We start from the raw sequence: 12871 nt of genomic DNA, 5'->3' as shown, positions 1-12871 counted from the left end.
TTGATTCCTTTGAGATGGTGGATGATGGAATTGAAAGCTCTTGAAATTGTGTGGAATAGATTTTATGATGTCTTTTCTTCTCTCTTTTTCTTGATGACATTTTACTAGTATGAAGTAAAGAGGGTCAGCCGTTAATGGTAGAACATGTACAACCTATTTGAAACCAAGTCTTTGAAGCATCCCAAGAGCTGACCTGACAAGCTTTTACAGGTCAAACGCACAGCAATCGTTTTACAAGAAAACTCTGACACTTTACACTTGACCATGACGGCAAATAAAATGGAATTGCTCTTAATTTGATAGCTTTAAGGAGGTTGTACAGATATTTGTGGATATTCTGAAAGGAAATAATGATTTCTACTTTTAGAAATTCATGATCCAATTTATCTTCTCATCTGTGAAGAGTCTGGGGAAGAAACACATCAATTAAGAAAAAAAAAAAAACAAACCCAAGAGCCTTAACAAGCTCTCTTTATTTAGGTGAAATGGAATTTCACTAAAACAATGGAATCTAAAATTTAAATGTCTTCAAAGCAGTTGTAGTTATAATTGTTTCCACTAAGGTGTGCTAGATCTCCAAACATGATTCATGCTCTCCTTGTGTTACCAAACGCGCTGCGATGAATTCAACAGCGTTCACTGCCTTTCTCTGGCTGCCAAGCCCTCTGCCACACAGGAAGTTTTTGAACTAGAACAACAGTGCACAGCACACAAATTCAGCTAAAACACAAAAGAGGGCAAGAGAGCATATTTAAATTTTAAATGAGAAGGACCAATAGTAGCATTTTGAACTGTTGGTTTTTATAAACAGTCTTGAATATTGGCTTCAGTTTTACAGAATAATTTGGTTTGAGAAATTCTAAAAGGTTAACTTGATAGAAGGGAGTCTTTCAGGCAATTTTTCTTCTAATAAAACTCTTTAATGTCGTATTATTATTTATAACCAGTGTTACAAATGTAAGTTATCTTTCCTTTAACAGCACATCTATCCTACTCTATCGTTATTCATGATCCAAATCCCTATCCATTTCTGAGATCGTGGAGTGAAATTGGAAAAATAACACAAAAGAGCAGTTCTAAATAAGCATTTCAGGCAAGAAGTGGCAGAGATTCGGAAGAATAGCAAAAATTTTTTGTGGGTAGAAAGAACAAATAATTCTTTTTAGTTGCAGGACTGAATTTAATTTTTTCCAAGTCTTAAAGTAACTAACCAGAAATTTAGCCATCTTGTTAAAAGCCTTCTCTATAGTTGGTCCTTTAATCGTGGACTCTGAAAGCTTCGTCAGGGGACTATGCCAACTTTCCCCATAAACCTACAAGGTTTTACACATACATCTTAGTCTGCAAGCACTTTTGTATATGTAATGAACTTTTTTGGTCATATAATTCTCTCTGGAATATGCTTCGGAGCTCCTTTCCTTTCTTTACCTTACAGCGGTTTCGGTTAAAAAAGACAATTTGTGCTTCCCCATCTCCAAACCAATGTTATTCTTAGCTTCAACAGCTTATCTGCTTGTATAATTTGGTTTCGTAATTTTGATTATATCGACTAATGTTGTGATCAATGACCATTTTAATAAGACTTTTAAAAATGTTAGCTCTAAACTTAAATTAATCTTAAAGAAAATCTCAAACACGATAGCAATTAATCTTAAATTGTTGGCATGGTTTATCTGTGTAGGCAAAAAGTACTTCATGTTCAGTTAAACAGTTAAGAATCAATTGGTAGATAACTGCTTAGTTATAGGTAGTTTTAAAAATAACAATTTTTTTGAACTGAACTGAAAGCTGTCCACCAAAATATTTCTTCATAGATAAAAACTATGGTTATAGTTCAATAGTTTATATCATTATAAAATATTGGCTTCTATACCGAGACCAAATTTCATAATATTTAAAAAAATTTTTGGCTATGGTAAGACTCCTTTTGTTTCGATGAATTTTCAAAATAATGGTAGGGTACATAATCAAGTACATGAGTTTTCATGTATATAAATAAGTTTCTGAAAATTTTCATTTAAGTACTGGGGAAAATGACATGTTTTTCATTCTACTGCCGTCTCATCTGGTTAAGTAAATGAGTTGGACAAATGTCAAATTACATCTGTATTTTTGCTGAGATACGTTGTTTAAATAATAGAATAATCAGGAAACAATGCAGGACTGTAAAGTTTTTACAGTGTTAATCCAGAAAACCCTTTCATTTGTGAGATCCTTTGAGTTGATTTATTGAAACAATTGTTTCCCTAATTATTGCGTGCTAAACTATGGTGATTAATTACTATTTCCTAAAACTTTAAATAAGGGAATAAGATTCATTAAACTCATTTTGAATGTTTCCAGAGATAGAAGGGAGTAGTATGTTTTCCAACATAGACGTTTAGAGAGATTATTCTTCAACGTATCACAAATATAAAACAAACAGAACTTTTATGCCTGACGTTAACTTCAAGTTGTTTAAAAATACTTTCTAAAAGCAAAGAGGAATGAACGTTGAATATCACAGAGCTAAAAGCTAATGAGAGAAAATTAGGATCATGCAGAAAGGAATCTAAGCACGCTAATTACTTGTTAAAATGATGCAAAGGGCAAAATGAAAATCTTCAGCACTTAGAACGCCAGCAACTCCTGAGGAGTGGAAACCACTGTGCGACCTGAGGGTGGAATGACTCGAAATTTAGGAAAGCATGTCAATGGTGCTGGACTTTCATTAAAATGCAGTACTTCATCTGGTTTTGTTTAGATTTGGGGCATTAATACGTGTGTTTTCTAAGAAGTGATGCCTGTTTGGAATTTAATTAGAAGTGTGGAAACTCCACCAGGAATATTTAGGCTGATTAATGTTCTACATTTCCTATGGAAAAAATATTGAAGAAAAAACACCCCATTTCTTATTTGATAAGAAATGAGACTAGAAGCTTCCCTCAGAATGCTTTTTCAGAAATATTTAAAATAAATACAACTAAGGTGAATTCTACATATAATGCTTTTTGAGACACGTGCACGTATTAGATGTATTACAGTATTTTTTTTTTTTTTTTTTTGCTTGAGTAGATGAGACAGAGTGCAAGCCCTATGGAAATGAGAAAACACCATCCATCTGCACTTGAAGAGAAATTTGGCTCATCAATGTCAAGGTCACATTAAGAGACCAACACTAACTACATGAAGCCACTTCAAGCTTTGCTACAAAGCTGTTTTATCATTGAAATGAGCAATTCCAAACATGTTTTGGAGCGGGAATGGAGAATTTTGGTGAAATAGAGGCAGCGAAGCGAAAGAGAGGCAGGGGCTGAGTAGAGGCTCGAGGACCCTATGGCGGGGGTCCTGGAAGCCTGAAACCAGGAGGATGCTAAGCAGACAGAGGAAAAGACCCTAGACTAATCTTATTTCACAATTTCATAAGGATCACTCTGAATTAATTTTTCTTCAGGTAGGAGAAGAAAAATATTGTACATATGCAAACTTAAGTATGAAAGGAAAAAAAGCTAAAAAGGAGAAACTTCCAAATTGCTTGTGGGCAGGTGGGATTGGCTGGTGGTGAAGGTGGGCACCAAATCTTGGAAGACACGGCAGTGCTGGTATTATCATGTGGCTTTATTTTCCAGAGAGTGAGGCAGCTTGTACAAATTCAAGACCAGAGAAAATATAAGTTATAATAAGAGGTCAGGAATGAGAAAAATATAGGCCTAGGATCTGAAAAAATTAATAAAAGTGGTCTGTAAATTTGGTTGTATATTTCTTGGTAGTCAAAGCAAATTATTTTCATCATCCACATAGAGAAATTATACCAGTTTCTCAAGAGAAGCAAATAATTTCCTTTCATTGTGTTCCGAAGGAATACAGGAGAGAATTTTTATCATTAACAGTTTATTACTTTGCATAAGCTTTGTGTCCTTAATTTTTCTTTTAAAATGCAAACTCCTAGGAGAATACATGTTATTTTAGGTCACTAATACCTGGAAATTGCAAGTAATTCTCTTGTAGACTGTAGTGGGAGTCATCTAATCCAGTAAGAGAATTGTTTATAATTTAGATTTCCCTTCTCTAGATTTTATTAGTTCCAATTCTCTGAGTTCAAGGCTACCTACATTGGAAAAGAAATGGAACACATGATTACTTATATAGAAAATTATTTAATGAAGCTACTAAATCATAATAACTAAATTACAGTTTTAGACATTAGGCACACTGGAACATCAGTATGGTTGCTGGCTTAATCCATATGATCCTTGTTGTCAATAGACAGTCACTTTTTAACAAGTGAAGACTGTGGATAATTTTTGAGGACATACTTTCTAACTGGATCGTGTGCATTATTAGCTGAATCAGGGAAACCATTTTTTAAGAGAAGAGATATCCATAGAGCAGTGTCCAATTTGACCATCGGCTGACTCCAGGTGAGGAAGGCAGTCGCTGTTTATTTAAGGTATGGGCTATAATACATCCACAGTGAGTAATCCTTAGTTTTGGTAACAAGTACTCAGTATTTCACCTTGACAGGTCACATCACTCTATGTTTTTACTTTCTTCTTCCCTCATCTTTATCGTCTCATATTCTTGAAAGTGCGTCTTTTCCCCTTTATTAACATTTTAGTCATTAGAGCCAAAAAAAGCATTCCATCTCAGAATATTTCTTCGTGTGTGTTGATTTTCTTTAATATTTTTTCATTTTTTAATAAAGTACAAATAAAGAAAAAATAAATTGCATTTAAAAAGTCAAATAAACCCTACAACTCAATAGCAAATTAAAGGGTGAGACTGAGAAATAAAGACCTCTGACAACACCAAAACCATGAGTAAAAATACAATCCATACTCACTTTTAGCTGTAAATATTACTTTTGTAATTAATTTTTAACATTGGGGTCATGTGATACATATAAAAGAAGGGAAATGGCTTTAATGGGCTATGCATTTTGTATACTTTTCATTTCTTTCCTGAGGTGGGTTTGAAATGGTTGAATATATGATTTTTTACTGGTATCTCAATGGACAAAATTGCTAGTTCCTCCCTAAGATGTTTAAATATTCTAAAAGGACATGAAACATGTCAGTGTCTTTCTTCTGTCTGGTCTTTGTTTAAAGTCCCTGTGAAGCCCTGAGAAGCTCATCAGTTTGTCTATATTTTGTCTGCTGCTCAAAAATCCTTTGTTGTGACCATCTTCCAGTTAAAGAAGAGAAGATGGGGTTTCTTATTTTAATTGGTCAATGGAGAAATACCTGCCGTGTGACAAATCTTCTCTCTTTCACTGTTGAACACAGTGTCTCAGTTTCCTATGTTTCCCGTCCTCCCAGTCTGCAGTATGAGATGTTTTATCCAGCACAGCATAGTAAAGGAGCTTCTAACTGTCTATGAGACAGGGCATTGATTTAATACATATTAATTTTTCTAACTATCTTTTTGGCAATGCAAAAGCCACAGACTCAGTCTCTCAAACATGGATTGGAAATATTGCTTGTGCACAAAAGATTTCTACCTCTCAAAATGTTTATCCAAAATAACTGTAAAAATAAGAAAAGGGGAGAGAGAGCCCTGAGTGTGTGGAATGGAAAGATCTAGAAGCCTGCTATGTGAAGAGAAATGATATCATGGGATGCCAATGCGATAATTCACTTCAGTTAATAAAGAAGAAACTGAAATTTCATTTTATATGTAACAGAGGGCTGGTCCCTCTTAGGTAAATGTATTTCAGCATGTAAATAAGCCAGAGGAGCTACCACCCATATATACTTAGAATAGATAACAGTTATAATGTTATCTGTTCTCCTTATCATTTTTTTAGGCAGAAAATTTTCCTCTGATATTTTGTCAGTTATGTAATATATGACAACAGAGTTTTCCTTTTCTTAAAAAGTCCCAAGCATGAATGTCAACTGTTTCTAATACTTTAACATAAAGTTAAATGTAATATTTTTGTAGCTAGTTTAAATGAATGCTGTATTTTTGTAGCAACTGCTGATTTTGGTAATTGAAAAACAACTTGTATTCTAACATATAAACATATATAACTCAAGCTTTAATCTTCTAGGTGTAACAAGCAAATTCTTATTCATGACTATAACATTCAAAGTCAATTTAAAATAGACATCACTTATTTTTATTTTTATTTTTTTCAGTAGAAGATTGGTTATTTTAGGCTTTAGTATATTTTTGGTAACTACATGTACATTTAAAACATTTATTATCATTTGTTTCTTTTCTTCCTGAATGGTAAGGATTCTCTTTTAAGTTTTCTGAATACTGTATCTGGAGAAATATACTCCTCAACCTTTCCCTCTGCAGATATGGATTACAGTGTTTATCCTCAATGCATTCTCAGCTGGAAAACAGAAAGTCACACAGACAAATGTACACGAAATAAAAGTCTGCTTTTTTCCCTCAAGACTATAAAGGATTTGTGTCAAATAGTAAAAACCTAAAATTGGAATTTATTGGACAGAGGGTGGAGGGCAATTTGTGGTTATGTTGGGATTTTAACAATTTTTTTATTTAAAAATTTACCACAGATTTTCTGTGGCATTTATAAAGGAAAATATCATCCTTACTGTATGAAGTCATGAATACTATTTTATAGAGTGTTTTAGGGGGAATCATGGGTTGAATTTTGAATTAGTGTAGAAAAACTAAGGAGACCAACATAAAAGTCTTATGTTTATGCAGACTTATTTAGTCAAAATACGGCATTTGTCTGAGGTAATATTTACACAGCACAAGCAGTCAGAAGAAAATTTCTTTTCCGCAGGATCTTCATGAAATAGTGTCCTAAGAGACAAGTATTAAACTAAGTACAAATGCTGTTTACTTTTAACTTTCTTCCTTATTGACTCCTTCCTCAACACTGCTTAGCACTCCGGAGAAGGTCAGAAAATATTTTGCTCTCATTTTCATTTAGTTTATTATAAACCACTTATTTATAGAAGTGAGTAATGTATTCTTTAACTCTTTTTGTGTGTAAGTCTGGTCATAACTTTCTTTCAGGAAACTAGAAAGGTGATGTTAGATAAGACCACTAAATAAATAATACTATATTTTTTATTAGCTATGTGACAGATGGAAAAAAATGGCCAGCTGATGTTATTAATGACCTTAGGACTCTATTTAGTGAAAGATTTTAAACACATGAAGTAAATATAGAAGTCCAAAGACTTGAATGCAATAAAATCATATGCTGCATGCATCACTTAATTTGTATGTCATACTGTTTGAAAACTTTAAAGTTTAGAGGCAGTCTAAAAAGTTAGATGAAATTATATTTGCTAGGGTATACACGCACCTTCTAAATTCATGTCTTTTTTAAGGAGGTTAGTGGAAATTGATAGTTGTGGGAGCTTCAGGCATGTAACACAGCACTTTTATTGTTATGCTCAAAAAAGGTCTGCATTTTACTACTAAAACTAGTTTCTATTTCATGTGCAACATTTTTGTTTTATGCCAAGTCCTCAAAATATTCACCAAAGCCTATCGTTGCAGATAGCAAACAGCCACTAAAAACGGGGTTGTTGTTGAAGGTCACCTACAGGGCAACAGGTACTTAAAAGTAACAAAATTGTATCTTTAGACCTATAAAGATTTTTGCTTTACAAAACAAAATCTTGAATCTATAGGTTAAGACATTGATCTTACCTACACGCAGACTGATTTAGTTTGGTAGAAATGCCATTCTGCCTATTTAGTTTAGATATTTAGAATGTCATAAAATAGAAATGATAACGTTGTTCTTAAGCATTTTCAAAGATCTTAGATAGGGGAAGAAAAGATTCAGGTATTAAGAGGGCAATCAATTAAAATTCAGCAATGCAGCCTAATTTGGACTTATCTAAATTAAAAGATAGTCTACAGGCTTTAATAACAGTTTTATTATTTTTATGTGCACAGCCAGGCAAACCAAGTAAACCAAATGTTGCTTTTGTAGTTACTTTAATTACTAGCTAAGAATCATTTGTAATTAGTCAGTGTACAAACATAACAATACATGCCCTTGCTTATATAGCAATTACTTGCACGAAAATAGAGACTTGCAAATTTGTAAAATCATGTTTTTCTTTAAGAAGAAAAGTTTTTTCTTTGGAATTAACTTACGAAGCTTCCTTTTCTATAAATAGTGCAAAGGTAATTTCACCCACCTTCTGATTGAATATTAAAATAAATTCTATGTAAATCAGCTTTGAACTAATAAACTGTAGAGTCAGTGCATTTTCAAATAAGAGCAACTTACGTGTTGTTTGTCTGATATTTTCCTTTGAGAGCATTTTATTTCTTCATATGTCTACTTTCGTGATTCCTCAATTGGCCTCATCTTGTGCAATATGAAGTTCAGATACAGAAATTCCTTATTGACACCTAAGGTAAATTGGAGATAAATTGTTTTGAAAGGCGTTCTTCACTTTATGAAAATATTCACCAGACTCACTTTGACTAAGAGGATACTCTTGATGTCATTTAAACACACAAATTTTAAGTCACACATTTTTAAGATTAGAAGTTATTTCCAAGATCATTTAGAACAGAGCTTTTCAAACTCCAGTGCATACACACATCACCTGGGGCTATTGTTAAAATGCAGACATATTTCAGTACTCCTGGATGGAGCCTGAGATCCTGTGTGTCTAACATGCCCCCAGGTGCTGCGGATTTGAGAACCATAATTTGAGTTGCAAGAATCTAAAACATCTTTCTAGATGCAGTGATTCTTGGGGTGATCTGATTGTTTTATAAAGTTCTTTATTGCATCAAGGTACACATTGCATGGCTGTAATAGCAGATTTTTTTCTACATCAATATTTCCTGAAAGGCTCAGCAGAAGGAAACCAAATATATTAATAACTGGATTTCAACTGAATTAATTTTCATAGACTCGTCCTACTTCTGCCTTTCAAAACAAATTTGTCCTGATTTATGAACTTGGTGAAGACATTTTAAATCTTTGGGTTTTAGTTTTCTCATCTGTGAAATGAAGGTGTGGAAGAAAAGCCTGAGCCTGAAATAGACAGGCAAAGATTTTTTTTTTTGTATGAATAAAAGAATTACTTCCAGCTTTGTATTTTGTGATTTTATAAATCAAGGGTAGAGAGCTTTCCTTGAAAAAATGAAATGTAGGTCTAGATATTAATAAAAGCAATTAATTGCATTTGGGTTTAAAAAATACCAGGCTGAGATTGCAGATAGCAGTTGAGAAAAAATTGGGGTGGGAATGTATTAAAATTGTATTTTCAAGTGACAACGCTCTCTCAGTGACTCAGTCCCCAAAGTTCTGAGGAGTGGCCACACATTTATTGGCTTTTTCTCAACCAATTTATCTCAGGAAAAAAATATACATTCTTTTACGTGGTCTGCTTGAAGGACTGGTTATTTAGAGCTGAAAAATTGTCTCCAAGCCCTTTCTTTCAATTAATCTTTCCAGATTAATTTACAAAGCGCAAAGAAAATATCTTAACCCAGTAGATACCACATTTCTCTACCCCTTTCCATGTATTTATTTCTTATATTTGGCTTTCTTATTTTCTCAGCACATAAATACTTTCATGCTTTACATAAGATTTGCTATATGCACTATGGTTATAGACTACAGTGACTAAACCAAAAAATGAACATGATATTTATAAAAAAATAGCACAAGCTATTTGAAATTATAATATCCAGGATGTATGTTCATGCTTACCATAACGAAAAATAAATCGTTCTTCCTTTTCATACCAACTCTATATCTCTATACCTTCAACTTATGTTCACAAGAAATTTCTGAGTTATTTAATTCGAGAGCTTCTGAGGACAAATTTTCTGGTTGACTTTTTTTGTGTAGATACAGTTTGTGAACAATGGGGGAGGGAAAAGTGTTAGGGAAGGCAGAGTAATCAGTGATGGAAAATAACACCTCATGCTTGCTCCAGTCCCCTTTTTCTAACTGGCCAGAGCTGAGGCATGGATTATGGATAGGCCATCTTCAGTAGGTTTAACCTGGCAAGTAAGAAGAGGATATGGAAAGCCTTTCTTGTGTTTTAACAAATAAGAGTTTGGATTTAAGGAGCTGGCCCCATGGCCTAGTGGTTAAATTTGGTATGCTCCACTTTGGCGGCCTGGGTTCTGTTCCTGGGTGCGGACATACACCACTCATCAGCAGCCATGCTGTGGCAGTGACCTGCGTACAAAATAGAGGAAGATTGGCACAGATGTTAGCTCAGGGCAAATCTTCCTCAGCAATAAAACAAACAAACAACAAAGAATTTGGATTTAAGAGAAATCATTAAAAAAAAAGTTTGCTCAAGGTAGAAATTCAGCTAGTAGGAACTCATATGACCATACTAGTTGTTAAAAAAAATGCTGAAATACCTCTCTTCTCTCCATTGTTAAGTGGCCATCTTTTGTGTATTCCTCACACATAAACACACACAACCTCCCTTAAGAGCCTTTCCACATTCCATAGCTGCCTTGGCTTCTCTCCCAGGCTCTAGTTATTTGACTAATATATTTTAATATCATCTTTGAATTTTCCCAATTTAAATAACATCTATCTTCACATTCTAGAAAAAAAGAAACAGCAATTGAGAAGGGAAAAGATGGTCAAGTACTTTGAAAGAAGAAAATGTAATGCACATGTAATTTAACCAGCTGTGTGCATGAGAGGAAGATTTTTCTGTGCTGCTACTAATGAAAGTAGACCACTAGGAAAAATTGGTAACAGAAATTTCCTTGCCAATGTCAAATAAAAAGCTCTTTGAAATGCAAAGGGAAGAGACCAGGAGAGGCTACTGCTTCACCTTCCAAATCTTTGATGCCCTCTCGAGAGAGAAGAGTCTGGAACTGAAATAATAGCATCATGGTATGGCTTTATAAAATTCACAGAATAATCTTAATCAAACTTGTCCACTTACAATGTCAGTTTTAGGATAAGTTTAATTAGCAGTTACCTGCATGATGTTATTTTAAGGGGTGCTTCTCACTATATCTCCTCAAGCAAGTGCCATGATCTTTAGAAACTCATTCCTATGGATTTTTATTTTCTTTTCCAGTTGATTTTGATGTTCAGTGCAAATGCTGCTCAGAACATTTGCAGCTATGGCCCACAACTCTGGCTCTCATCCCTTTCTCCAACTGTTATGGGATGTTGAGTGGCTTGTAAGGGAGGATGAACTATTTCTCTACCCTCCAGGTCCTTCTGACTGGTCTAAGAATGAAATTAACATGAGACAGAGTAACAGGAGAAAATCAAACAAAGTTTAATAATGTGTATACGTGGGAGAAACCCAGGAAAACTGAGTAAAATGCCAAAATGGCTGGAGCCACCACCTTAAATACCATCTTCAGCTAAAGACAAAGGAGGATGTTGGGCGTAGTGGTTTGTGACTTCAAAGGGGAGGCAGGCAATTCACATGGAAGTGGAAATGCCAATATTTAGCAAACAAATGTTTGCCACGCCTTGGGGAAAAAAGCAATGGGACATGGGGATGACTTTGATTAGGTGGGCCTTGCTACATTCCTGCCTGTCTGCTATACCTAGTTTATATTAGACTATAGTTCTCTTATGGCATTAGCTCCTTTCTGGTATAGGCCTTCTATCAAATTCTTTTAGGCAGTTAGGTGGAAGGTCAAACTTTCTTTCTGAGTCTTTTGTTCTTAAGAATAATCATACTAGAGAGACATATTTGGGGGGGGAGGGGAAAATTCTGATCCCCTACAGACTAAAGCTGAAGAATGAGACAGAGTTCTAGTGGACACTGAATTAAGAGAAGAGCTCTGAGACCGGTGACACTTCTTTGGAAATGATGGTTAGAAAAGGGTGTGTAACACTGATGGCAAAAGTAGGCATCACCTCTGGGGACACCTGCAAATCCTTGCCTAGTAAAGAAGAAACTCAACTCAGACAAGTTTAGAGACATCATTTTTATGGGTGTGTTTTTGTCTCAAACTTGAAAAGAGTATTAAAATATAATTATTAGTTTGAAAATTAATTAATGCTGATAGCTCTTATTAGGAGTAACATGCTCTGTATTCCCCAGATTAACAATACTGAGTGATTTTGGAAATAAATCATTTCCAGAATCTCTGTGGCATTTGACAGAGTTGATCACACTATTCATAATGAGAACTTTCTCTCTTCTGATTTCTTTGATATTATCTTGGCACTTGGGCTATCTCTGAATACTAATTTTGTGTTTATCCGTTTGCTGTCTCCTACTGACGTGTCTTTTTCTTCTTCCTACAATACCACAAATTTCTTTTTATACCACCCTCCAATACACAATTTGTTTTTATCCAATTCATACCATTCAAGATTGTAGCTGCTTTTTATTGTTTCATGCAAACCACTCCCAGTTCTACAGCTCTGCTCTCTGATTTTGCTGTAAAACTAGCTACACATTTCCAATTCCAGCTAGACATCATTATTTGCATGTTCTACAGTTTCCTTGAACTAAAAATTTCTCAAATCAGATTTCTCACCTTCCTCCACGAAACAACTCATTATTACTAAATTTCCAATTTCTGCCAATTATAATACTTTTCACTCATTGACTCAACGTGAAAAACATGGAGTTGGGTTGGAATCTTTCACCTCTGTCTAATCTGATATCTCCTCTTCCTTCCCATTTTTTAATTCTGCTAAAGGGTAACAGAGTATGCCACCCCAAAATATGCCTCTTTGGCATAAAGATTATTTTGAGTTGATTATTTTTTGAGAAAAAGCAGACATAAGAGAAGCTCTAAAAACATATTCGACAGCTTATCAAAGGAGAGGGCTCTGACTTAAATCTGTATAACAGCCTTACCCTGTTTACTGTGCTTTTCCTGGTAACCTCCCATAATTGACTCCCCACCCCCCAACATCTTTCTTTTGTCTTTAGCTGAGATAGTATTTAAGGTGGGGACTCAGGCC

At 34.5% G+C, this 12871-nt stretch overlaps 1 long non-coding RNA gene across 1 annotated transcript in view; it reads left to right on the top strand.

Moving 5' to 3' along the window:
• Nucleotides 1-6725: 6725 nt before the first annotated feature.
• LOC138920933 (uncharacterized) overlaps nt 6726-12871 on the top strand; it is a 31630-nt gene continuing 25484 nt past the window's right edge. Inside the window, exon 1 of the long non-coding RNA XR_011432986.1 lies at nt 6726-6862. This is a non-coding gene — a long non-coding RNA (uncharacterized lncRNA). The remainder of the gene's footprint in view (nt 6863-12871) is intronic.

The sequence above is a fragment of the Equus caballus genome, chromosome 26 (assembly GCF_041296265.1).
Source record: "Equus caballus isolate H_3958 breed thoroughbred chromosome 26, TB-T2T, whole genome shotgun sequence".
Lineage (NCBI taxonomy): Eukaryota > Metazoa > Chordata > Mammalia > Perissodactyla > Equidae > Equus > Equus caballus.
Note: the sequence above shows the minus strand (reverse complement) of the source record. Positions and strands in the feature narration are given on the sequence as shown.